The sequence below is a fragment of the Muntiacus reevesi genome, chromosome 14 (assembly GCF_963930625.1).
Source record: "Muntiacus reevesi chromosome 14, mMunRee1.1, whole genome shotgun sequence".
NCBI classification, from domain to species: Eukaryota; Metazoa; Chordata; class Mammalia; order Artiodactyla; family Cervidae; genus Muntiacus; species Muntiacus reevesi.
In genome coordinates, this window is record NC_089262.1 from 7,452,619 (window position 1) to 7,479,735 (window position 27,117).

The 27,117-nt window shown below is 42.7% G+C and overlaps 1 protein-coding gene across 5 annotated transcripts in view; it reads right to left on the reverse strand.

Moving 5' to 3' along the window:
• The window catches only part of SEMA5A (semaphorin 5A), a 534,007-nt gene that overhangs the window by 40,149 nt on the left and 466,741 nt on the right, over positions 1 to 27,117 (reverse strand). The window lies entirely within an intron of this gene.

The following is a 27,117-nucleotide window of genomic DNA, read 5'->3' on the forward strand; positions in this document are numbered from 1 at the left end:
TGCTGATAAATATATGCAACTGTTTTCTCCCTGCCCATTGACTGCAAAATAATTTAATACCATTGTCTCCTTTTAGATAATTTGGATACTTTTGTTTTTTTCTTTATTCTGCTTTTGCAGCTAAAGGAACTTAGATCCAATCAGAGTTGTAATATCCTCTATGTGTTTATTCAGTTGGCAAAATTCCGAAAGACATCTTAAAAAGATAGGTTCTTCTGCCTTTCGTCAGGCGTGGAGGGCTGAGCAGTCCTGTTTGGAGTCCGGGCAGCAGCTGGTCTCTTTGCCATCAGTCACCTGTCCCCTAATTCCCTGCTTACGGCACAGCTGTGATCTTAAGGGAGCTCTGACATTAAGGCCTCGCTCGCAGACTGTGGTGCGCAGAATTCTCAGACCCTCTCAAAAGCCCACCACCCGGATATCACCCTGTGCATGGGGGTGGGCTCCTGAAGCTGACAGCACAGTGAGGCTCCCCCTTATCTGAGACCTCCCCGCAGTGGACAGAGGAGAGTGTCTCCTGTTGGTTTTGCGAAGGTTAGCTGCCCTGCTGTGAGTGGACCACGTGGCCTGGACCACGTGGCCTGGACCTGGGGGCGGCCCACGGGAACGGACGGCATCCTCCTACCCACAGTCAGAAGAAAACGAGACCCTCAGTCCCCAGACTTCAAGGACCTGAGTTCTGCCAACAGCCACAGGGTTGGAAAGAGGATCATGAGCCTCAGAGAAGTTTGCAGCTCTGCTCAACACCTTGATGCCAGCTTGTGAAACACTGATCAGAAGAACTGCTTCCACTGGGTCTAGACGTCTGAATCATGCATCTGGGAAACCATAAATGCACGATGCTTTAAGCCACTAAGTTTGTACTAATTATGGTTTTCCCAGTGGTCATGGATGGATGTGAGAGTTGGACTATAAAGAAAGCTGAACGCCAAAGAATTGATGCTTCTGAACTGTGGTGTTCGAGAAGACTCTTGAGAGTCCCTTGGACTGAAAGGAGATCCAATCAGTCCATCCTAAAGGAAATCCTGAATATTCATTGGAAGGACTGATGCTGAAGCTGAAACTTCAATAATTTGGCCACCTGATGTGAACTGACTCATTGGAAAAGACCCTGATGCTGGGAAAGACTGAAGGCGGGAGGAGAAGGGGACGACAGAGGATGAGATGGTTGGATGGCATCACCGACGCGATGGACATGAGTTTGAATAAACTCCAGGATTGGTGATGGACAGAGAAGCCTGGCATGCTGCAGCCATGGGGCTGCAAAGAGTCGGGGACGACTGAACAACTGAACTGAATGACTGATTACACAGCAATAGAAACTAATATGTGTGCTCAGACACTCAGTTGTGTCCGACTCTTTGTGACCCCATGGACTGTAGCCTGCCAGGCTCCTCTATCCATGGTATCTTCCAGGCAAGAATATTGGAGTGGGTTACCATTTCCTACTCAAGGTAATCGTTTCAACCCAAAGATCAAATGTACATCTCTTGGCTCTCCTGTATTGGCAGACAGATTCTTTGTCACTGAGCCACCCAGGAAGCCCAAGAAAATGAATATATTCCTATGTAAATATTTATTTATTTGGTATTTATATACAAAAAGGAATCTATTCTGATCCTGATTTCCTTTCAATAGTCCAGGGGTTCAATTGAGTAGATGATTCAAATTAAGCTGAATTGTCTCATCTGCTGCCTTCTTTACCTCTTATTCTGGTTGCCCAGTAGCAATGAATTTTCCTTTATGGAAACCTCACTGTCCCTGCTACAATAGTCCTCCAATATTCTCTTATAAGAAAGTTTTAGTTAAAAGTTAAAAAAAAATCAGTAAAATCACTCCTCTGTCAATGGATATTTAGGTTGTTTCTGTGCCTTGGTTATTGTAAATAGAGCTGTTAATACAAGGGTGCGTGTATCTTTTCAAATAGATTTTTCTCCAGATATATGCTCAGGAAGGGATTGCTAGATCATATGGCATGAATGATATAGATGAATGGATAAAGAGTGTGGTATGTATATATGCATGTATATACACACACATACACATCAATATTCATACACATCAATATGCATACATACAGTGGAATACTACTTAGCAATAAAAAGTATAATGCCATTTGTAGCAACCTAGAGTTTATCATATAAGTTGGACCTAGGGATTATCATATAAGTGAAGTAAATTGGAAAGAGAAAGACAAATAGCACACGGTATTACTTGCACATGGACATATCACTTGCATGATACAAATTAACTCACTTACAAAACAGAAACAGACTCACATACATAGAAAACCAATTTATGGTTACCAAACGGGAAAGGGGTGAGGGGAGGGATAAATTAGGAATTTCAAAGAAAATAAATGACTATCACTTGTCATTAACATTACCTAGGAAATTCAAGGTGTTAATGAGAATCTGCATTTTATCTATCAAGTTGAGGTTGTTTGTTATAATTTGTTTTATTAAAAGTGCCTGATACCATCCAGAGTTAATTTTTTTGAATTCAGTTTCATAGAATAATGACAGAATAGACATGTGCTGGTCATCAAATTATATTTCAACCTCATCAGTTCCATTAAAGCTGTAGATTTCAGTTCACTGTGTTCACATAAACATGATAGGTAAATGCCTTTGCTTTTAAGGGCTTGAACAGAATTTAAGATGAAGCTCCATTCGGTCCATGAGAGAGCTTTTCCTAAAATGCGTCTCTGTGGGATTACCGGGAAAAGCATCTGCTGTTAGTTGGTCTGAAAAGCCCCAGGTTCAGCAAAGCTAAATGGGCTTCATTAAGCCAGGACTGATCAGAGCTGGACGGGAAGCTTTTTCTCTCAGAAGTATTCGGGAAGCAGAACTGGGTAGAGGGCGTCTGAGCACATGCGGTCAGAGAGGATGCTACCTGCAACCAAAGGAGATCTCGAAAGGTGAGGGCAGACTTCTCCTTGAATGACTGATTCTATAATCAACTTCACTGATTCAAAACTGGAGGGAGCGGTGCATCTCCAGAGTTTTGAAGTTATGTAGAAGTCACCTGTCTTCCGCCAAAATTAACCAGGATTTAAAAGACTGAAGATAGTCTTTTTTTTTTTTTAAAGTATAGTTGGTTTACAACATGCTGTTAGTTTCTGATATAGAGCAAGGGAAATTCACACACACACACACACACACACACACACACACACACACACACACACACACACATGGCTTCCCCAGTTGGTCAGTGGTAAAGAATCCGCCTGCCATGCAGGAGCGTCTTCATTCACTTCCAAGTTCGTGGCCCCATACAATAACCAGGTATTCCCACATGGTCTTAACCTTAACCTAGTGCCTCAGACTTCTCATCTGTAAAACGGGCATATAAAGGAATACATCATAATGACTGAGGAGTGTTAACAAGATAAGCTGTTCACAGAGATGAGCAAAGCTCCTGGTACATGGAGCATCTCTGGTCTGCAAAGAAGCCTGGAAATGAAGATGGGATGCAGAACACAAAAATATTAGGGTTTCTTCAAAGTTGGTCACTAGCAATCTCGAGAAATCACCCTCTGTCCAAGAAACTGCTGATGGTCACAACAACCCATAAAGATCCCAGCAGAGTTACATACAGGGGAATGGATTTACCTAACTGGCAAAATATGTTTGAATTTAACTTGCATCCAAGTTTACACATATTATTTCATTCCTTCCGTAATGTGATCATTCAGTAGATAATTATCTCTGAAATTTGTTATCTGAGTTTATATGAAACTAGTTTTTAATAAGTTCACATTCCTTAAACAGTTAGTTAAGATGTCATGTCCTAAAAGATAGTAGTAGGAACATTTATTTAACCGAAAATTCCTACAACATGAATGATGCATTTGGAACTTTCACTACTAAGGTCCAAGTTCTTCAGTCATTTCCTTTCACCAATGTGGAAATATTTTGAACTTTGGGTAATTTTTTTTTGGTTCTCTAAGCTCAGATTCTATCATTTAACAGGTCTGGGAAATGAAAAACATGTATATTTTATCAATACCTTTGCTTATAATTTAAAGCACAAGGAACCAACATTTTTTGCTCTTTTTTTGGTCAATTTATTTTCAGAAATTATGGTCCTCAAGTAAGGTTCTTTAAATGACTTTCTTCTTATAATTCAGATTAACTAGGTCCCTATTACCTCATGAGTATTTCCTGTCAGACATTATGAATAATGTCCTAAATACCTAAATTTAAACAACCGTATTTTTGAAATTAAATGTCAAAGTAATATTGTCCAAATGGCATTTTCAATGATAAACATAGTCATGGAAATAGAAGTATCACGTTACCTATCAACCCATCTGCTCCTCCATTCATACTTATCCCAGTAGTCATAACTATTTGTTATGCAAGATGCATAACATGAAAGAGTTAATTCTTAGGTAGATTGATAAGGAGACCAGGGACCTCGAGGAGAAAAGGACAAACTTTTTTTCCCCTACATTCCTGCATCTTAGTCACATAAAACACTTTTTTCTTTAAGCCCAGAGCTAATGATTACACGACAAAAAAACTCATCTTGCTAAGGATATGTTTTTCCTTAGGCTCTGCACCAGTGATTATACTGTTGTACAAAGTCACTGCTAATACAAAGCAAAAGAAAACCCCAGTGCACTCTTACCCACCTTAAAAAAGTTTAATTACAGAAAATAAATGGCCAACAGGTTAAAATGCTGCTGTTTTGCTGTGAAGTCATGTCTGACTCTCTGAGACTCCATGGACTGTAGCCTGCCAGGCTTCTCTGTCCATGGGATTTGCCAGGAAAGAATACTGAAGTGGGTTGCCATCCCCTTCTCAGGGGGTCTTCCCAACGCAGGGATCAAAGTCGGATCTCCTGCTTTGCAGGTGGACTCTACCACTGAGCCACCGGGGAAGCCCGCAGGTTAAAATATAAGCTGCCAAAAGTGCTGGGTGTGTGTTCCTATTTTTTCTTAAAGATAAAATTCTTTGTGCCCCAGTTTTATAAATGTATGCACAGGGTCCCAGCAGTAGGTCTGGTGAAAAGAGGAAAAGTGAGAGAGTAGCTTGCCCAGAACTATGGTCACAACTGACGGCCAAGGGTCATTCCAAGACCTGGGTGGTACCCTGGGAACATCATTATTCTACTTACTTTCCTCTCAAAGCCGGGAGCTACAGCAACAAGAGACCACCAATCTCGCAGCAAAGGAGACGCATTTCAACTCTAGGAAAAATGCATTGCTCTTTCCTGGTAGAATCACAATCTCAGCACAGTAATATAAGCAAATAATGGTTTCCCTATTATTTTTCTCAAATAAACGATCACAATAGTCAATATTCATTTTGTCTAAATGAATTGACAAACATCATAACACAATCATTTAAGACTGCTCTTGATGGATTTATTCCTAAGATTTATAACTGTCTCTACCAGAAAGGTTTAATGGTTTATTGATGTCTTGGGTTATAATTAAATTTACTTATTGCTGACAATACTATTCATGTTGTGGTGGTTGTTTTGTCATAGCCTAAACATATTTCTCACATCTGCTTATATTTTTCTCTATAAACTGAGTTTTTGGCCACAGCAGGGGCTTCCCAGGTGTCTCGGCAGTAAAGAATCCATCTGCCAATGCCGGAGACACAGGAGACTTGGGTTTGATCCCTGGGTGGGGAGGATCCCCTGGCATAGAAAATGACAACCCAGTCCACCATTCTTGCCTGGGAACGCCTATGGATGGAGGAGCCTGGTAAGTCATCGTCCAGGAGGGGCCAAAAGTCAGACACAGCTGAGCAACGGCACGTGTGCACACACTGCTGTGTGTGGTACGTGCGGCAGGTCCTACACACCCACTTCTCACGGTCCTCGTTCTCCCCTCCTCAGCGTGATATTCTGGACAATGGATCACTCAACTGTTTGGAGCACATACCAAAGAGAACAGCCCGACCTTGTGAGGACCTGGAGTTTGTGCCACAAGGCTGGACAGAAAAACCTTTGAACTGAACTGCTTCCTAAACCCAGCCTGACACCGGCCCTCAGCATTGACGTGGTTCTTTTCCTATCAGGGAGGACTGTGGCAGGATTAGGATAGTCAAGAGGTTAACCTCAAACCTGTAAGCTAAACAATTCTGGCCTTTAATATACTTAACATATGACTGTAGAAGTTTGTGATAATAAATAATTGTCCAAATGAACTTTTGAAGACTGAACAACATTATGGATTTTCACCTAGTGAAATATAATTTGAAAATCTATACATCTTTAATATACAATATGGTGATTAAATTATTAAGTTGATAAACTTGCACCAAATCTATATTTTTGTCAAAGATATTTATTTATCACGACATGACTGAGCGTCTGAACTAATGCTATGTATGGGCTTCCCAGGTTTCACTAGTGGTAAAGAACCTGCCTGCCAACACAGGAGACATAAGGAATGAGGGTTTGATACCTGGGTCAGGAAGATCCCCGGGTCAGGAAGATCCCCTGGAGAAGGGAATGGCAACCCACTCCAGCATTCTTGCCTGGAGAATCCCATGGACAGAGGAGCCTGGCAGGCTACAGTTCATAGGGTTGAAAGAGTCAGACAGGACTGAAGCGACTTAGCACATGTGCTACACATTCCTTAGGTTTTGTAAAACTGTTAGTCACTCAGTCCTGTCTGACTCTTTGTGACCCATGGACTGCCTGCAAGGCTACTTTGTCCATGGAATTCTCCAGGCAGAAATACTGGAGTGGGTAGCCTTTCCCTTCTCCAGGGCATCTTCCCAACTCCAGTATTGGCAAGGGATTCTTTACCACTGAGCCACCTGGGAAACCCCCATATGAAGATTACTGAACTAACAAATGTGGCTACAAATCTCTTGTTCCAGAATGTTCCTTTAATAAAGGAGGAGTGTTTCTTGTGTTCCTCATGGAAAGCTATCTTTTAGGACAATAGAAAATGTTCCATTAAAATATTTAGAATTCTGTACTAAATTTTGTAGAAGTCACAGTTGCTCTGTGAATGATTTTGAAATTCATTTTTTTTTCTTTTCTAGGAAATGTAAAATTTAAGCAAGACTATTAGCTGCTTCCTGCTTCAATTTCTACTAATTTGAGCAAAAAAAGAAAAAAATCATAAGGTGGCTGAATTAAAAGGCCTGCCCTACCAAAATACAACTGAAGTAGCTCTAAATTGCTTAATTTTCCTACAAATATAAGTATATGCAATAAGAAAAATAAAGGATGAAGCGACTTAGTGCACACGCACATAGCAACTAAACAACCTCAACAACATGGGGTCACGGAAATGCAATTAACACTAATTAGCCGAGGTTTTTAGAGGCTGCCATCCCACCATTCAAACTCTCTTCCTGTGGAGCTGCCTTGAAAATGACTTTTACAATAATTTTGTGAAATTATATGTATATATTTATATGTAATTGTATATTGTATATATTAATATATAATTAGGCTTCTAGCTGCTGGTATCATTCCTGCCTGCCTGTGTAAACTCTTTTTTGAAAAATAACCTCACATCTCACTCTCCTGACTGCTATATTCTGTCTGAATATGTGTTGGGACCTTTCGTGGTATAATAAAGACAAACACCCTCTAACACCAAGGAATAATCTAGAAGAAGAAAACTAAATTTTCTTCTGCCACGTTATAAGGGAAAATCTGGATGTCTGCAGCATCCCGCGTGCATATGTGCTAAAACGCTTCAGGGGTGTCTGACTCTTTGTGACCTCTATGGACTGTGGCCCACCAGGCTCCTCTGTCCGTGGGATTTCCCAGGCAAGAATACTGGAGTGGGTTGCCATGCTGTCCTCCAGATGATCTGCCTGACCCAGGAATCGAACCCACGTGTCCTGTATTGGCAGGTGCATTCTTTACCACTGAGCGATCAGGGAAGCTGGGGTGCCCAGTAGGACAAAATCCAAAGTGCTCAACTTTCCAGATTCAGAAAATGAGACCCGCTGCACTGGCTCCACCCCTCCCATCCCGCGCCCTGTGTTCAAACCACGTGACACTGTCTTAGGGACCCGTGAAGGCATGCCATGGCTGCAGGCCTCTCTTGTCTTTTTTGCCACTGCCTTTCCTGTAATATGGGATTCTCCTGCATTTACCTGCAAATACCCCTCCCTCCTTCACGCCACCATAGCACCCAGAAGACAACAGACAAAGGATGCGTTGCGAAAGGACCTGTCTGCACGGGAGTGTCTCCTTTGATTTTGAAGACACTGCTACCTGGTTTTCGTGCTCCGTTTCCAGCTCGGCACTGGACACTTGCTCCTGTCACAGAACAGAAGAATCTTCAGCCCCTCACTGGACACTTGCTACCTGTCAAAGAGCAGAAGACCTCCCAGTCCTTCTTCTGATAAACATGTCACTAACGCGGTCCATGCATCAGAAAACCAGCCTACGCACCTGTGTTTTCACAGCTTTTCCACAATGGTCCTCAAAATCTTTTAAAGCACTGAATAGCCTTTCAGTCGGTAAAGAATACACAAAGACCAAGTGGCCACAGTTCAAGTGGGTTGGGGCCAGAAGTGGTCCAGCTGGGTACCTGCTATGACCCCAATGCCACCTGCCCAGGCTCAACATGGGGCCATCAGCCAAAGACACAATAAATGAATGCTACCTTACAGCCATTGACTGGTTACTAACTAGTAAGGCATGGTAAGTGAGCTGACAGCGATTCTTGGGAAAAATCACTCCCATTCTTGACCCAACAACTATTATTTCTTTGCCGTGTTGTGTTGAATTGACCATGGGGTCCAGAACAATACTGAACATTAGCAGTGCTGGCAGGAATCCATGGCTTGCCTTTGAATTCAATTGAAAAGCATCTAACCTTTCACTACTACGTATGATGGTGTTTGCTGTATCATTTTAGAAGGTATCCTCATAAGGTTAAAACGGCTCCCATCTATGCTTTGTTTGTTGACTTTTTAAAAAACTATTACGAATGTTAAATTTTATCAAACATTTGTTCTGCATTGGGATAACTCTAACATTGTTTTCCTTTTCAAATCTTACTAATGTCAAATTTATTATTTACAAGGTTCTCTACTTGATCATTATAAATGTCATAAATATGAACATATAAGTGAAATGCAATTATTTATCTATGTATAATTTATATTTATACATAAAAGCCTGATGAATTAACATTGTATAAGGTTGCACAATATGTACACTGCACAGAAGACCCTGGCGGAGGCAATTGTGACAGCTGAGATTCAGCCTCCCTATTTTCCTAAACCATGAGTGCTGGTAGAAGGGCTGTCTGTCCTCGGAGGAGAGGGCATAAAAACATGCTGGCTGCCTGCCGAGCCCCGAGCCTTGGTGTTGGGACCCTCAGGAGGGGAAACAGGTACTACTTCACAAAAGGTGCCTTACAGGTGAGCGGTGATTCTGGGGCTCACCCATTCCTAACCCTCAAGGCCAAAGGCATTTACCAAGCAACTCAATGGTTAGGGGTAACACGCTGACTGAAATCGCCCACCCTGTCCAGTCCAGGCACCACAGTAACATTTGTGTGAGTTGTTTTATGACAGGAGGTCCTGGGGAGGAACACGGGATTAATAAGCCACCACCAACCAGAAGTCTGAAAAACATCTAAAGGAGATGCTACGTGTTGGACCACGTCCCAGAATCCTCCTCGCTGGCATCCATCTTGGCCGAGTGATGCGTGCGCCACCAGGAAGGATCCTGAGTCAGAATGCTTGGCCAGAGACAACCCGGAAACTAGTCCCATCACCATAAAACCCGAGACTGTGAGCCCCGTGGCAGAGCAGTCCCCCTGGGTTCCCTCACCCTCCTGCTCTCCGCCCGGGCGCCCCTTCCCAGTGAAGTTCTTTCCTTTGACAGCACATGTGTCTCCTTGGACAGTTCATTCCCAAATGTTAGACAAGAGCCCACTCTCAGGCCCTGGAAGGGGTTCCCCCTTCTTGCAACTCAACCGCTGGATACCTTATCTTGGGAGAACTTGCTGGAAGAGCTTCTCACTTTGAACAAAGGGTCCCAATTTGTCAACTGCCCAGAATCCCTGCTGCCATCTCTACGAGCTAGCAACACTAGCTCTGATTTCTCATACGCTCCCCTTCTCAGTGATGCTGCCACGAGAAAAGGCATGCAGATATTTAAGTAAGGGAGAAAGATATAAATGCAACTTAAAATGGTGAAGACCCAACTCTCCTTGAAAAATAAGGATTGTTTGGGGACTTCATGAGAGAATGTGTGATCTCTGCTGCTGGTTTAAATTTGTGATGATTCTTGCTTCATTTGAGTTTTGTCAGGAACTTTCACACAGTTCACTGAGCAGCTACTTTGCTCCAGATATCCAGAAGGGGCTGAGGATATAGGGCTGAGCCCCAGAGACAGGGCATCGGCACTTGGGGGCTTGGAATCTCATGGTGTTCACAGCAAGGTGTCCCCAAGCCTCCTGGGACACCTCCCCTCTCTAGCAGAGTGCACCATAAAAAAAGCATCACTCAGCTTTCTGGAAATTCAGGTTCACCCATGATTTCAGCCTGGTACAGTTACAAGGACATGATTGACAACCTAAAACCCAGACAAGCACAGTTCTGTCTTCCACTGATATGTAAATAAAACACCTGCAAAGTGCCAACTTGTAAACGTGTCTTTTATAACACTAGTCCTTCATCTTTTTTTAACTCGGGGACGAATGCTGAAAGTTAATTCAGCTTCATTTTAAATGAGTCAAAACCCGATAAATCTGTAATAAACTCACAGCTGCTTCTACTCATAGCTGCTTCTACTTGGAGGCCTCCCCTACACAAATATCAACCTAAAATCAACAAAGGGAAACTGCAACTTTTGTTAAAGAATAAGAAGCAATGACTTCTGGGGAAAAAGTTACAATTTCCATTGAATATTTTTTGACAAGATTCAGGTAAAAGTACAGTCGTAATTCTAATAATTGACAGTTTGTATCAGGATGAAGTAGGATGTCCTCGGCGCAGGTTCCTCTTCTGCTGTGAGTCCTGGGTCTCCTCTAAGACTATTACTATCTGTGAGGGCCAAGGGTGACAGGCAAGACAGAGAGCACGAGAGATACGAGATCATTTAAGGCACGTGCTCCCAAGAAAAAGGGTGTCAAACCCTCACGAAAAACATGCACATGGAATGACACCTCAACAGTACAAGGAATGGGATTTTACAAAATATAAAATCAGTTCCAATGGGCCAGAAGTATTTGTGTTTCCAGTTTAATGACCGTGCAGGCTAAATGACCCATTTGTTTCAGTGAGATTTGCAGTGCACGGAAAAACATGATAAATGCACTGGAAGTGCACAGGCCAATCTCTGTTCATCGGGATAATTAGCAGGAGTTCTTCAGAAAGCCCCGGGAGGGTGCTAGAGGCAAGCCACCCCACCCCACACACGCCCAGGGAAACGTCAGCACCTCAGTCAACCTCTGACAGTGGTTTGTTAGAGAAAAGAACCGGGGGACACCATCTGTATGTTTTATTGGAGGATGACTGCTTTACACTGTTGCATTCCTTTCTGCTGTGCAACAGTGCGAGTCAGCTATGTGTACACGTGTCCCCACCTTCTTGGATCTCCCTCCCTCCCCCCCGGCCATCCCATCCCTCTAGGTCATCACAGAGCCCCCAGCTGAGGCCCCTGTGCTGGCCAGCAGCTTCCCACTAGCCGTCTGTTTCACGTTTGAAGTCTCACTGAGCACTGGTCTTCCTAACTCTCAGTAACTCTAAAACAAAAGGAGTACGTCAAGGCTATATATTGTCATCCTGCTTATTCAACTTATATGCAGAGTACATCATGAGAAATGCTGGGCTGGATGAAGCACAAGCTGGAATCAAGATTGCCGGGAGAAATATCAATAACCTCAGATATGCAGATGACACCACCCTTATGGCAGAAAGTGAAGAAGAACTAAAGAGCCTCTTGATGAAAGTGAAAGAGGAGAGTGAAAAAGTTGGCTTAAAGCTCAACACTCAGAAAACTAAGATCATGGCATCTGGTCCCATCACTTCATGGCAAATAGATGGGGAAACAGTGGAAGCAGTGGCTGACTACTTTTGGGGGCTCCAAAATCACTGCAGATGGTGACTGCAGCCATGAAATTAAAAGATACTTGCTCCTTGGAAGGAAAGTTATGATCAACCTAGACAGCATATTAAAAAGCAGAGACATTACTTTACCAAAAAAGGTCTATCTCATCAAGGCTATAGTTTTTCCAGTGGTCATTATGGATGTGAGAGTTGGACTATAAAGAAAAATGTGTGCCAGAGAATTGATGCTTTTGAACTGTGGTATTGGAGAAGACTCTTGAGAGTCCCTTGGACTGCAAGGAGATCCAACCAGTCCATCCGAAAGGAAATCAGTTCTGGGTGTTCATTATAAGGACTGACATTGAAGCTGAAACTCCAATACTTTGGCCACCTGATGCAAAGAGCTGACTCATTTGAAAAGATCCTGATGCTGGGCAAGATTGAAGGCAGGAGGAGAAGGGGACGACAAAGGGTGAGAAGGGTGGATGGCATCACCGATTCAATGGAGATGAGTTTGAGTAGACTCTGGGAGTTGGTGATGGACAGGGAGGCCTGGCATGCTGTGGTCCATGGGGTCACGAAGAGTCAGACACAACTGAGCAACTGAGCTAAACTGATTTCTGCTAAAATAGTGAGGTGGGGCTTGTCCAGAAAAACTCATCCCATATAGAGGGGGCTTAAAACTAACAGCCTGAATCCTCCCAACTTCTGGACACACGTAGCTTATCTCCAATATAGCACTATCTACCTGAAGCTGATGTTATGGGGTCATTAGTATTAGTATCTCTCCTCCTAGGATGAGAGCTCTTCAAGGTTAAGGACAGCCACCTACCCAGACTCACATTGCACCCAACCCGCAGCCCTGACTGTGGTTCATACTCATGGCTCTTCAAGACTCACTGTTGAGGGAACACAGCTAGACTCCACATTGGCTGTGCTCATGAAATGCACCAAGGGAGATAAGACAATGTTTGACTAACAGGCAGGCTGATGGTCTGCAAAGGGCTCAGGGCCATTACATTTCTTATTTACAAAGGAGAGCTCAAATACTGGAATCCATGCAGCTTTAAAATATTAAATTCACATCTTCTTTTCTAATTGGGAGCTCTGCATTAGTTATATGTACTCAAGTCTTGCCTATGGGGGTCTGATAAGGCCTTGGAAGGTCACTGCCAAGTATAATCTAATATCAAAACAAATTTTAATGAACTCTATATGCTACTACTGCAGGCACGCTGGTTTTCAGTGCTGAATTTGATTCGTTTGGAGCAGCCTTATGAAGTCAATTAGAAAGAATTTGAAATACTTTAAGAATATGAACAAGAAATGAAAAGTTCAGAAGCTAATACCATGGAAAGAAAAATTAAATGTGAACAAAAACCAGCTCTATTGGGGTATGAAGAGTCTGGGTGAAGGAGAATGATTACAAAATACGTTCCTTTATAAGAAACTGTAAGAAAGAACCAAAGACTAGACAAAACCAATATAATGCACAAGTATAATCACTTCATTTGCAAAGATGTCGATAACATTTCCCCAAACTGCCATCATCTTTTACAAGTTAACACATAAAATTAGTAACTAGTTTCATTTATTCACTGCTATGCATTCTGCTAGGTACAGAGGATACAATCCCAAATAAAACAGATATTGTCCTAGACTTTGTGCTAAGTTACTTTAGTCGTGTCTCACTCTGTGACCCTATGGACTGTAGCTTGCAAGGCTCCTCTGTCCATGGGATTCTCCAGGCAATTGGAGAGGGTTGCCATTTCCTAAAAATCTTAAAATATCATCTTTTTTGGGTATTAATAAGTTTAAAAGAAACTTCCCTGGTGGTTCAGTGGTTAATAATCCACGTTGCAATGCAAGGGACAGGGCTTCGACCTTGGTTGAAGAACTAAGACCCCACATGTCTCAGAGTAACTAAGCCCATGTATTGTACCTACTGAGCTCAAGAGCCACAATGAGAATCCATTTGGCACAAAAAAATATTCTGCATGATGGAACGAAGATCCCGCATGCCACAACTAAGGCCTGATGAAGAAAATTAAATACATAGAAATAGAAATAAAAACATCACCTAAGGGGATTTAAACCATGTTTAAAAAGAAATTAATTTTATCTCATATTAATGTGATGGAACTTTCCCCTTTCAAATAGGACTAAACTCAAGTTTACATGACATATTTGGGGGCAACATGGACTTTATGTTTCTTTTTTTTTTTTTTTTTGGTTTAGAAACACCTATGAAAGTTGAAATAATGATGGTGGGGAAATAGCAAATTTTAGAATAAGGACTCTGCATCTATACAGATCTGCTTTCACAATGTCATGTATGTGTTGACAATTCGTTTCTTTTAGGTAGTACAATCAGGATGATTTTGGCTGGGAGTGGGGTGGTCTATCAAGAAAAATAACTGAAACCAGGATGTAGCTTATATGTTTGAAATCACTCATGGAGGTATAGTGTGGAAGTATTAACACAAGAAAATTATCCTAGGGCTGTGAGGTGTGGCCACAAAGTTTTTTACAAAAAGTTATAGTAGCCCCAGTTATATAGCTGCAATAGTGAGTGAGAGTCAGACGGCTACATCCCATCTCAGTCTGATATTCCAGACCTTTCAGGAATGAAACATCTTGCTTTCCATATTGCATCTTGCCATATTCCTTGACGACTTCCCTGGTGGCTCAGATAGTAAAGCGTCTGCCTACAATGTGGGAGACCTGGGTTTGATCCCTGGGTCAGGAAGATTCCCCGAAGGAGGAAATGGCAACCCACTCCAGTATTCTTGCCTGGAGAATCCCATGGATGAAGGAGCCTGGTACAGTTACAAGGACTGGTACAGTTACAAGGCTCCAGCCCACAGGATCGCAGAGCCGGACAGGACTGAGCGGCTTCACTTCACTCTCCTTGACGACAGCCTCGGGCTACACAGACGACACTGCGGGACAGGGAGGCCTGGCAGGCTGCCGTCCGTGGGTGGCAGGGAGTCGGACACGACTTGGTGAAATGAACAACAACGGCTCCCAGGGCGTTCCCTGCCCCTGCGACCCACAGCCTTCCTTTATGCTACTTCTACAGGGAAGTTCTCATTCCCACTTCAACTTGGCCAAATCCTGGCCACACCTCTGGGGCCACGGACCCATCCAGCCCGAGGCAACCGTGCCCTCCTCTGACCTCACTGCTTTCTGGCACATCTGACTTCTCCCTGGTATTCTGCCCATTAGATTGATATGTTTTCTCCCATGGTTAGTTTTCTTGCATGCACTGCGTATCTTCATCGTACATAGTACCTCCTACTGTTCTTTCCACACAACACATGTCTGACACTTTTGGTTGACTAGATATACAGATGAAAAGATCTGAAAAGTCTACGGAGGATAGAATGGAAGGCATGGATCCATAACTCAAGTCACTGAGAGCCTTCTTCTCTTTTGCATGTGAAACTGTTTAGAAATTAACAATTACACGTGAGATCACACCAGGCGTTAGAGAAATTAATTATCAAAGATGACTCATGTAACAGGCCGAGCTCCCCTCCACCCTCTGCTTTCGGATGTCAGAGCTTATCCCTAAAAGCTATTAGCCATGACAAGAAGATAAGAGAAGGAAATCAATTGCATCAGCTTCGTAACCGCCGGGCTAACATCAGAGGGCTCCTCCTAAGATCTGGATTCCATCTGTTTGCCCCTGCTATTTTCGTCTCTCTCTTTGAGAGGCGGCGGCTCATATGCTTTGAGGGAGCCTGAATGATTTTATAAGGTAGATTCCACAGCTTCCTTTTCTTCAGCCACTGCCATTTCTTTCTCCCAGCACAATGACACTTGGGTTCTTTGGCAGACTGCTTTTTTAATAGCTGCAAACTGGGCAATTTCACGGGACTAGGACAGACTGGAACAGATGTGGAAAACCTTCCCCATCATGACAGAAGCAAGATGCCAAATACTAGTGTGCAGGACGCCGCTTTCTCACGCAGCTTGGCTAACATAATAACGCAAGAATGTGACACGGTACGAGCCAACTCCATCTTCAACACTCTTTCCTGCAACTACTTCTTTCAAACCAGAACCTTGTGAGATTCTGCAAGTCAAACAGATCTTGAAAAAAAACATTCCGAGTAGTAAAATGAACAGACAATTGTTCTGAGAATGCGTGCGATTTTGCACATCCTCAGACCACGGAGCAAAACAGTTCAGCTTTAAAAAAATTTTTTTCTGCCCAACGTTAAAGGCTTCTATATGGAATCCTGTATTTCTACTTAGAAATATTAACCAAAAAAATCAAAACGTAGCAGCAGCCTCTTTCTTGTATTCACACTGAAGAGTTCTGAGCTAGGCTCTTGTTCTTTGAAAATTCAAGGATTAATAAAGGGATAACACTTGGGAAGAAAGAAACCATGGCATCTGTGAAAAATATTCAATGTTTTAAAACCTTTTTTTTTCATGTTCCAACATCTGTTAGTTCCTTCTTTACTTAATTACAAGTTGCTTTGAAAATTATTATGTATGCACATTGTTTTAACAACTGAAATTATACATGTTCAATAATTCCACTGGAGGCACTCAGATGAAATAATAATAAAAAAATGGAAAATGAAAATCTTAGGCAAAACACCAATTAAAACATACTGTTGATATAATTAAACACTTATGTTACTTCCCCCAAAAGGAAAAACTGTCTTCCACCAGTAAAGCCAAATGATAAGTATCAATATAACATGACCAAAAGTTGTTAACACTCTTTGGTTGCCCTAGTATACATGTGAACTATTTCTATAACACACCGCTCGTGCTAAATCAACACTGGTACTAAAGTACATTGTGAACACAGAGAGAGGGAAGTACCCAAACGCAGTAGTGCATCCTTGAAGTGCTCTGTATGAGATCCTCTCCAAATGAGAGCATCATTTAAAGGCCAATTTGATGGGACAGCTAAATTGCCTTTTAAAAACTAGGAACAAGCAAAGCCTGTTCAGACTCCAAGAGACCATTCTCTTTAATTGCAGTGGCAAGTGCCTGGTGCAACTACAAGGAAACAAGGTGAGCTACAGTAATTGACTAAAAATAACTGCCCAGTCTGGCAGAGACATCAAGTCGAATAAACGACCCCACGAGCAACCTCTATGGATAATCCACGATTAACGCAAAGTGTCAGCAGGGCAATGATCAAAGACTGAAGATGCATTTGGAAAAGAATATTCCCTGACTGTTGTTACAGGAACTTCTACTAAGGCTTTAAATTTAAAAAGTCACATTTCATTACTCATTTTGCAGCAGTTAAAACTCTAGCATCATTTGAAACAGAAGCCTGGGGGACGTGCTTGGTGGTCCAGTGGTTTAGACTCCACGATTCCATTGCTGGGGCAGGGGTTCGATTCATCCAGTTGAGTATTTATTAACATCTTTAGAAAATCTGTTTATCTGTGTACTATGTATTTGCATAGGTCTACAAAAGCTTTTTAAACTCATGGTCATTGAGTGGCAATTGTTATGGCTAAGAATACTGTTTCTGTGTTTCCATAAGTTAATTTTAGGTAATTTAAAACCAGGTATTAGAAAATCTTTATCATGGAATGGATTAGTAATCTTTAAAAAAAGAGTCTGTGTGTGTGTGTGTGTGTGTGTGTGTGTCATAAAGCCACTTTTACAACAGAAAATCCTCTTCATGAAAGTGTCTCTTTTTAATTAACATTGCAATCACTCTATTTGAATTGTTACAGGCAGAAACAACCCCAGTTTTCTGTAAAGCCAAAGAAATCTGGGCAATAGCTTCTTCCGACACTGTAACGAAAACATTTTTGTGAACTAGTCCAGATCTCCATACCAATTACAATTTGCAGAGATCGTAGCATAATTCATATGTTCTAGAGGCAGGCTTTTGATGGATTAACTCCTGATATCCATCATTTTCTTTTATTTCCATCTTTATCATACATCATTCTTAGACTTGATGGCCAAACTTCCAGTTCTAAATTTCAGAATGCTTACATATTTTCAGCTATCCACTGTACCACTTGATTGTGTGTACTGATAATAACTTTTTAACAATATTCAAGCCTCTTTTAACAAATTGTGGCATTCTTAAGCTGAGAATCTTTCATATATACCAGCTTTTCACTGAGACCTCAAATAACAAAACAAAGCCAATTTTGCATTCCCAAGCTTAGGAAGGTGTAGTATCTAGTTTCAACTAGGGAGACCCATCATTCCCCTCACAGAATAATATGTGGAAGAACAAGTGAAAGAATTTTATAAGCACAGTGCAATGGGTGAATGATGGTGATGAAATATACACAAATTATTTTTATTTATAAAAAATTTTCATTGTTTCCATTGAGTAAGAATCAACTACTTGATTTTTATTTAATTTTATTTATTAAATTCTATTTCAGAGAACAGCCTTTTTAGAATTATGAAGTGGTATTTTTATAAACAATGTTAAAGCTAGCTGTATTTAACCCAGCAGGGCCACTGACTGACTTATTAAAGTAAGTAGAGCTTTTAGGCTTCCCTGGCGGCTCAGCGGTAAAGAATCTGCCTGACAGTGCAGGAGACTCGGGTTCGATCCCTGGGTTGGGAAGATCTCCTGGAGGAGGACATGGCAACCCACTCCAGCATTCTTGCCTGGGAAATCCAGTGGACAGAAGAGCCTGGAGGACTACAGTCCACAGGGTCGCAGATGAATCAGACAAGGCTGGGAGACTCAACAGGAGCTTCCTGCAGCTCAGTGAGAAGCCCAAGGAAGGAGCCCAGATGGGGGGCCAGTGTTCGTGACCGAGCCTTCAAGGTATTGCTGGGGAAACAGAAAAACGTGCAGAAGTGGATTTGGGTAGAAGTGAAATAATAGCCCTTTGAACAACACAGCTTAGTGTGAACTGGCAATGTGCAAGTGCCTCTGTCTAGCATATGCTGGGGGTACACCGTCCAAACATTCACAAAAGCAAACAAAAATAACAGGACCAAGAGAAAACGTGCTGGCCCCTCCATAGAGAAGAGTCTGGTTCTCCATGGCAGGTCCACGGAGCCCCAGAATTTCACCTTTCAAAGTGAGGAAATGTGAAACAGGGGTGGAAGGGAAACTAGCCCACACACACCAGGAGGCAGACTACTTTGCAGGTTTAGAAACTTCAGTCTCTCCCAGCTAAGGTTTCCTTTCTATTTTCTGCAGAAAGGTACCAGCTGCCCCACCTGAGGAGAAGTAGGTGCCCCTGCAAGGAGGTTGTTATTCCTTTGAAGGCATGTGTAGTAGGATGTGTGTGTGTGATCAGTCGTGTCTGACTCCTTTTGACCCCATGCACTGTAGCCCGCCAGGCTCCTCTGTCCGTGGGATTCTCCAGGCAAGAATACTGGAGTGAGTTGCCATTTCCTTCTCCAGAGGATCTTCCCAACCCAGGAACTGAACCCGTGTCTCTTGCATCTCCTGCAATGGGAGGCAAATTCTTTATCACTAGCGCCATCTCTTAAAGATATTTTGAAAGCAGTACAAGTTGCTCAGTCTCAGTCATGTCTGACTCTTTGCGACCCCTGAACTGTAGCCCGCCAGGCTGCTCTGTCCATGGAATTCTCCAGGCCAGGATAATGGAGTGGGTAGCCTTTCCCTTCTCCAGGGGATCTTCCCAACCCAGGGAAGGAACCCAGGTCTCCAACACTGCAAGTAGATTCTTTATCTTCTGAGCCACCAGGAAAGGTATTTTAGTACTAAAAAAATGGTGGTGGGGGGGCACTAAAAATAACTTTATCAATATAGAAGGAAAGGAAACTAATCCAGCTTTGTGGGCAGGGTTATTACTTTGTGGATGGAGTTATTAACTTGTGGGCATGGTTGTTAATTTGTGGGTGGGGTTACTACCTCCTGTAGAATGATTGATTCTTACCCTAGTATCTTCTGAGGAGGCCACAGCATCCTGGACTTTCCAGCATTTTAAGGCCAGAAGACCTGGACCCAGGGTCTTGCTCTGTCAACTTCAGGGTTTTGCATACACAAATGATTTTCCCTGAGCCATGATTTTCTTATTTGGAAAATCAGGAACATATGAGATAACCTTTCCCAAAGTATTTTGTGAAATCCAAAGTGCTACACAAGACCCAGCTATTTTGTAATATTGTTATTATTTTCATACATTGCAATCTATTTAAACTGCCAATTTCTGGTCTTACTCGTTTCTAAATGTATCCATGATGACATCTGTCGTTATTCGGTCACTAAGTTGGTCCGACTCTGTGTGACTCCATGTACTACAGAACACCAAGCGTCTCTGTCTTTCATCATCCTGAAGTTTGTTTAGACTAATGTCCACTGGATCAGTGATACTATCTAACCATCTCATCCTCTGTCACCCACTTCTATTCTTGCCCTCAATCTTCCCCAGCATCAGGGTCTTTCTCAATGAGCCAGATCTTTGCATCAGACAGCCAAAGTATTGAAGCTTCACTTTCAGTATCAGTCTGCCCAGTGAATATTCAGGATTGATCTCCTTTAGGGTTGGTTTGACCTCCTTGCAGTCCAAGGGACTTGCAAGCGTCTTCTCCACCACTGCTATTCGAAAGGACTGATTCTTCAGCGCTCAGTCTTCTTTGTGGTCCGACTCACACTCGTGCACGACTAGTGGTGGCATTCTTGAGTCAAACAATTTCCAATGTGTTATATCAACTCTGATTAAGCTGATATAAAGGCTTCCCAGAAGCCCTGTTGACAGCTTGTATTGATTCTGATTGATTTTGATGTCTTTATTCCTGACCTTTCAGGGCCTTCTGTGGTCCAGTTCTTTTGTATCTAGGAAATAGATCTCTCTCTTCTGCTCCCTGCTGATATCTGAAATCATGGCTTTTGTCAACTGCCTTACAGCGGGTGTGATATTTCAGTAATAAATGTAGTGCTGGCAGGACTAAGACTGTTTTTGCTTTTGAATTATCTAGCCCTATGTGACACTGTCTTTAGCTTTATTCTTCTGCTAAACCTTTGAGGGAATTCAGAATTACACTAATTTAAGAAGCAAGTCCATATACACTGTAACATTTTATATCTTCCTTCCTTTTTAAAAAAAACTACATATTGATTGTTGCCTCTGCTGGGTCCCTGCGGCTGCCCTCAGGCTTTCTTGAGTTGCAAGGAGTAGAGGCTACTTTTTGTTGCAATGTGTGGGCTCCCCATTGCAGTAGCTTCTCTTGTTGCAGAGCACAGGTCCAAGGTGCTTGGGCTTCGGTAGTTGCAGCTGGTGGGTTCTAGAGCTCAGGTTCTGTAGTGATGCCACACGAACTTAGGTGTTTCCCAACAGGTGGGATGATCCTGGACCAGGGATCAAACCTATGTCTCCTGCATTGGTAGGCAGATTCTTATTCACTGTACCACCAAGGAAGTCCTGTCTTTCTTCCTTTTGTGTATTGCATTTGTCAGCCAAAACAAGATTTGGGTTATGAGTTCACCTTCAATTCATTTCCATGCTCATGAGAATCTCTAAGTGGAACTCTCATGGTGGGGGCTCGCAAAAGGATATGACTGCAATATTATGGACATCAAGGAAGTTAATGAACTAGGGGAGGGTTATGGAAAGACAGAAAAAAAAAAGCTTTTCTTTCTTTTAAGATACAATTTATACTTCATAAGAGTAAAGAAAAATAAGGTCTTATCATTTATTATTGAACATTAAGCAAAAAAAGGTGCAAATGCAGTTGCGTGAGTGTATTCTATTTGCACCCAAAGAACCAGCTCTCAAATGCTGGCCCAGTTACCCACTACAACAGGGTACTGGCCAAGGTCATTAATCTTTCTCAAGTTGAGTTTCCCCATCTCCACATGGAGGTACTAAAGAAAACTGCCTAGAAGTGACACAATGAGAATAGAATGATGCATGGCACACAGTAGGAGCTCAATAAAACTGAATTATTTGATTAGGAAACACAGAATTTCAGTCTATCATAACACACCTAAATAATAATACCAGGTTACTTGGTTATAGTTTCAACATTTCATTTGATATTAGGCAGTAACTTATGATTTGTAAAACTTAATATAATGATTACCATCATGGTTATTGGTGTGATCACTCACCTAGAGCCAAATACCTTGGAGCGCAAAGTCAAGTGGGCCTTAGGAAGCATCACTATAAACAAAGCTAGAGGAAGTGATGGAATTCTAATTGAGCTATTTCAAATTCTAAAAGATGATGCTGTGAAAGTGCTGCACTCAATATGCCAGCAAATCTGGAAAACTCAGCAGTGGCCACAGGACTGGAAAAGGTCAGTTTTCATTCCAATCCCAAAGAAAGGCAATGCCAAAGAATGTGCAAACTGCAGCACAATCGCACTCATCTCACACGCTAGCACAGTGACGCTCAAAATTCTCCAAGTTATGCTTCAACAGTACGTGAACTGAGAACTTCCAGATGTTCAAGCTGGATTTAGGAAAGGCAAAGGATCCAGACATCAAGGTGTCAACATCTGCTGGATCATAGAAAAAGCAAGAAAATTCTAGAAAAAACATATACTTCTGCTTCACTGACTACACTAAAGACTTTGACTTTGTGGATCGCAACAAACAGTGGAAAGTTCTGAAAGAGATGGGAATACCAGAGCACCTGACCTGCCTCCTGAGAAACCTGTATGCAGGTCAATAAGCAAGTTAGAACCGAACATGGAGAAGAGACTGGTTCCAAATTGGGGAAGGAGTACGACAAGGCTGTATATTGTCACCCTGCTTAAGTAACTTCTATGCAGAGTTCAGTTCAGTTCAGTTGCTCAGTCGTGTCCAACTCTTTGCGACCCCATGAATTGCAGCAAGCCAGGCCTCCCTGTCCATCACAAACTCCCGGAGTTTACTCAACCTCATGCCCATTGAGTCGGTGATGCCATCCAGCCATCTCATCCTCTGTCATTCCCTTCTCCTCCTGCCCCCAATCCCTCCTAGCATCAGGGTCTTTTCCAATGAGTCAACTCTTCGCATGAGGTGGCCAGAGTACTGGAGTTTCAGCTTCAGCATCAGTCCTTCCAATGAACACCCAAGACTTATCTCCTTTAGGATGGACTGGTTTGATCTCCTTGCAGTCCAAGGGACTCTCAAGAGTCTTCTCCAACACTACACTTCAAAAATATCAACTTTTCGGTGCTCAGCTTTCTTCACAGTCCAACTCTCACATCCATATATGACCACTGGAAAAACCATAGCCTTGACCAGACAGACCTTTGTTAGCAAAGTAATGTCTCTGCTTTTTAACATGCTATCTAGGTTGGTCATAACTTTCCTTTCAAGGAGTAAGCGTCTTTTAATTTCATGGCTGCAGTCACCATCTGCAGTGATTTTGGAGCCCCCCAAAATAAAGTCCGACACTGTTTCCACTGTCTCCCCATCTATTTCCCATGAGGTGATGGGACCAGATGCCATGATCTTAGTTTTCTGAATGTTGAGCTTTAAGCCAACTTTTTAACTCTCCTCTTTCACTTTCATCAATAGGCTCTTTAGCAGACTACAGCATGTGAAATGATGGGTTGGCTGAAGCATAAGCTGGAATCAAGATTGCTGGGAGACATATCAATAACCTCAGATATGCAGATAATACCACCCTTATGGCAGAAAGTGAAGAACTAAAGAGCCTCTTGATGAAAGTGAAAGAGGAGAGTGAAATAGCTGGCTTATAACTCAACATTCAAAAAATGAAGATTATGGCATCATTTCATGGCAAATAAATGGGGAAACAATGGAAACAGTGACAGGCTTTATTTTCTAGGTCTCCAAAATCACTGCTGATGATGACTGCAGCCATGAAATTAAAAGATGCTTGCTCCTTGGAAGAAAAGCTATAACCAAACCAGACAGCATATTAAAAAGCAGAGGCATTACTCTGCCAAAGGTCCATATAATCAAAGCTATGGTTTTTCCAGTAGTCATGTATGGATGTGAGAGTTGGATCATAAAGAAGGTTGAGTGCTGCAGAACTGATGCTTTTGAACTGTGGTGTTGGAGAAGACTCTTGAGAGTCCCTTGGACTGCAAGGAGATCAAACCAGTCAATCCTAAAGGAAATCAGTCTTTAATATTCATTGGAATGACTGATGCTGAAGCTGAAGCTCCAATACTTTGATCACCTATTGTGAAGAGATGACTTGTTAGAAAATACCGTGATGCTAGGAAAGACCGAAGGCAGGAGAAGAAGGGGATGACAGAAGACAGGATGGTTGGCTGGCATCACTGACTCAATGGACATGAGTTTGAGCAAGTTCTGGGCAATGGTGAAGCACAGGGAAGCCTGGCGAGCTGCAGTCCATTGTGTCTCAAAGAGAGGACATGACTGAGCGGCTGAGCAACAAAAACAAAGTTATAAATGATGTAAAAATATGCAAATATAATTGAGCTCAAAGGGCCTATTCTAAAATGATCTAATTATTTTAAGTAAAATAAGTATATCCTCACAGTTCCAAATCACTGCTGTGAAGTAGGCTTAAATCCTAGCAGGAGACCTGGAACAGACACTGACTCTCTCAGCCCATCTTCCCACAAGTAGAAGAGGAGTAGACACTTCTGGAAAGGAGACTCTTCTGTCTTCCTCCTCTAGGGACAGGCACAGACCCTCGGGCAGTTTACCCCTGTGCTGTCTCATTAGGCTTCATCCATAAGTACCTGTGCAGTTGAGTCATATTTGCAGAGGGTTGCATAGAACAAGAGGCCGAGAGACAGCATCCAGCTCTCAGCAGGTGCTCAGTAGAGCATCATTTCCCCTGGTTTCTACTGCTCTCTCCTGGGGGCTTCCCCTGTGGCTCAGCTGCTAAAGAATCTGCCTGCAACTCAGGAGACCTGGGTTCAATCCCTGGCTTGGGAAGATCCTCTGGAGAAGGGAAAGGCTACCCACTCCAGTATTCTGGCCTGGAGAATTCATGGACTGTATAGTCTTTGGGGTAACAAAGAGTTAGACACAACTGAGCGATTTTCACTTTTACTACTGCTATCCAGGTCCACTATGAGCGCTTTGCTATATGACACGGGATTTCCACCTTTCATAACCTGATTAAGTAACAACTCAAGTGTGTCTAATCATCACCTCATTTCAATAATTTGTGTGACATTATGCAGTAAGTTAGGATTTGTAAGACTTGATCTAACAAGCATCATTATGGTTATCAGCTATTATTAAAAGAGGTTAAAAGTGAAACACGTATGCCAACCCCAGGCTCCCCTGGTAGCTCGGTTGGTAAACAATCCACCTGCAATGCAGGAGACCAGGATTCAATTCAGTTGGGAAGATCTCCTGGAGAAGGAAATGGCAACCCACTCCAGTACTCTTGCCTAGAAAATACTATGGATAGAGGAGTCTGGTGGGCTACAGTCCCTGTGGTCACAAAGAGTCGGACATGACTGAGTAACTGAACACATGTGCCAACCTCAGGTAACATTAAACAACTTACATTTAATATAAATTTATATAATTACATAAATACAAATTATAAATTATACAAATATGAACATAAAGGTAATTTTAAATAGAAAAACATAAAATGCAAGTTGTTAATGGTTTATTATTTAAGAATAGAAGATTTTTCCCCAAGACTATGACTTGATGCCAATAATGATGGTGGTGGGTGGATGCTCAGTCATGTTTGACTCTGCGGCCCAATGGACTGTAGCCCACCAGGCTCCACTGTCCATGGAATTCTCCAGGCAAGAATACTGGAGTGGGTTGCCATTTCCTCCTCCAGTGATTGACCCAGGGATTGAACCATGGTCTCCTGCATTGTAGGTAGATTCTTTACCACTAGAGTCACTTGCGAAGCTCCAATAATGATGGTAACATTTCCTATTTCTATTTGCCTTGTTGGGTTTGCCACTGAGCAATGATATACAAACATATGTCTCATACATTCTGTGCATCCTCCCAGACAGCCAGGGATTGCATTCAAGGATGCTGACTGGAGACGTGGAACAGGGCCCCAAGCATCCTGGGGACTCAGAGCCAGAGCTGGGGTGTGACACCAGCTTCTCACCTGTCACCCATGCTTTCCCCACACGCTCTTGGAGGCCACAGGTGTGAAGGGAGCTGGGGAGAAGCAGCTGGGACCAGAGAAACCCAGCACTCATACCGGTTCTAGAGCAGCTTACTCAGAAGTGGGACCCAGTGCTCATATGGGTTCTAGAGCAGCTACTCAGTAGTGGGACCCAGGACTCATATGGATTCTAGAGCAGATTACTCAGAAGTGGGACCCAGCACTCATACAGGTTCTAGAGCAGCTTACTCAGAAGCAGGACCCATGGCTCATATGGGTTCTAGAGTAGCTTACTTAGAAGTGGGACCCAGGGCTCATATGGGTTCTAGAGCAGCTACTCAGAAGTGGGACCCAATGCTCATATGGATTCTAGAGCAGATTACTCAGAAGTGGGATCCAGTGCTCATACAGGTTCTAGAGCAGCTTACTCAGAAGCGGGACCCAGGGCTCATATGGGTTCTAGAGTAGCTTTATTAGAAGTGGGACCCAGGGCTCATATGGGTTCTACAGCAGCTTACTTAGAAGTGGGAGGAGTTTGTCCATTAAGTGTCCTATTGTATCTCATTCCAAACTCATCAGAGGACTCAGCCACCAGAGAAGGACACATGGGTCCCCAGGGTCCAGGAAAGGGGTAGCAGGATCAGAGCACCAGTGATTTCGGGGCCAGGGAATGTGGCCTCAAGCTGGCTTTGAGACAGAGGCCCAGAGGACAGTGGGTAGACCTCAGGGTCACACAATTAACAATTGGCTGCAAAAGATCCAGGCCTTCCCTCTGTGTGTGTCAGTGAGCTCCCCAAACAACCCAAGGCACGGGGCCCCCAAGCCTTTGACATCTGGAACTTACTTTTGTTTAGCTTTGTTTTTTATTACTTTGTTTTATCATGGTAAACATGATAAACATTTAACATGAGATCGACCCTCTTAAATTTTTAAGTGTTCAGTACTGTATTGTTGACCATAGGCAGTGTTGTAGCATACCTCTAGAACTTGTCCATCTTCTGAACTAAAACTTTATCTCTCCATCTCCCTCTCCACCCAGCCCCTGGCAAACACCGCTGCAGTCTTTGATCCTAAGTATCTGACTATTTTCAGATACCTCCTTATAAGTGGAATCACATGCTATTTGTCTTCCTGTGAATGGCTAATTT